General features: G+C 33.2%; 1 long non-coding RNA gene across 1 annotated transcript; it reads right to left on the reverse strand.

Moving 5' to 3' along the window:
* Positions 1-6: 6 nt before the first annotated feature.
* Positions 7-1,175, reverse strand: LOC140965469 (uncharacterized). The gene is made up of 3 exons (XR_012173089.1): positions 1,079-1,175; positions 914-994; positions 7-805 (listed from the first exon to the last, which is right to left on the reverse strand). It is a non-coding gene; the product is annotated as an uncharacterized lncRNA (long non-coding RNA).

Raw genomic sequence — 1,175 nt, forward strand, 5'->3', positions numbered from 1 at the left:
ATTGCATGTTCTTATGTAAGTTCTATAATGTTGCACGACTTTAAAAAGTTAAATTGTGAGATTCAATAACTATTTTTCTGATAGCTAGCAAATACAGCTACTTTAAAAAAAATATGATGTAAACAGAAGAGCGCGACTTCAGAAATTGAATAGCTCTCCAAGGAAAGCTAATTGCTAATTAAAATTTCTTCAATCCATTAAAGCACCCATTTTCTTTTTCAAACACAGGAGGGGGTTCACAAGAATGAATACAAAAGATTGGGTTAAAGACAGCTCAGGTAGTTGAATATCTATTAAATGGCTAACATCATGAAAAATAAGCCCTGCAGCCAATTTTTTTATTGTATACGTGCTATAATGCGCCTAAGCATGAAATTATCCAGAAAGTAGACTTCTTTGAACCGAAAATATTATTTGAATACATGACAAAAATAACTATATTTCTTTTTTTCGTCTTATATCATCCAGAGTTTTAAGTCTTTTCTTAACGGGATTGTGCCCAAACAAAGGAAGAAAAAATAAAAAGGTATTGAAAATGCATTTTTAATATAGAGGACTTTAATTTCTAGATAGTTTCAATTTTCCAGTCAATAAAAGAAGCAATTTCACAGAACCTAGCCAAAGTTGGAAAAAAGAAACCAATTTGATTTCACAAATACAGCACATGATTGAAACGAATTAGCAGGGCTACCACAGAATGTACGATAACAATACAAAACTGTATAAACCAACTCACCGATCTCTCAATAAAATGAACAAACCCAACCGGAATGCTACCCTTTTTTGATACCACAACTTTCTCAACCTGAAAATGCGTCATCACAATGAAGAGGTAAAATGGAAATATAATTTCTTCAAAAAAAATGGAAATATAATCAAGGAACAGCTGTATGAGACACAAAATATGTGATACCTTGCCAAAAGGCTCAAATGTTTGCTTCAAGAAATTCTCGTCTGCATTGATGGGAAGGTTTCTGACAAAAGCTATTCTTATCTGAAAATAAAAAGAAAGAACAAACGATAAAGTGAGATACTCCAAAGATTAAATACCAAAATACAGAAGACACTGATCATGAACCTTAGCAAGCTCTTTCGGATCAATTTCAGGATCTTCCTCAGCCCACTGAACTGCTGGGTGCAAATTACCCAGACGAAAATCTGGTTGGGAACCTACT

Source organism: Primulina huaijiensis, unplaced genomic scaffold, assembly GCF_012295235.1.
Source record: "Primulina huaijiensis isolate GDHJ02 unplaced genomic scaffold, ASM1229523v2 C13223358, whole genome shotgun sequence".
Lineage (NCBI taxonomy): Eukaryota > Viridiplantae > Streptophyta > Magnoliopsida > Lamiales > Gesneriaceae > Primulina > Primulina huaijiensis.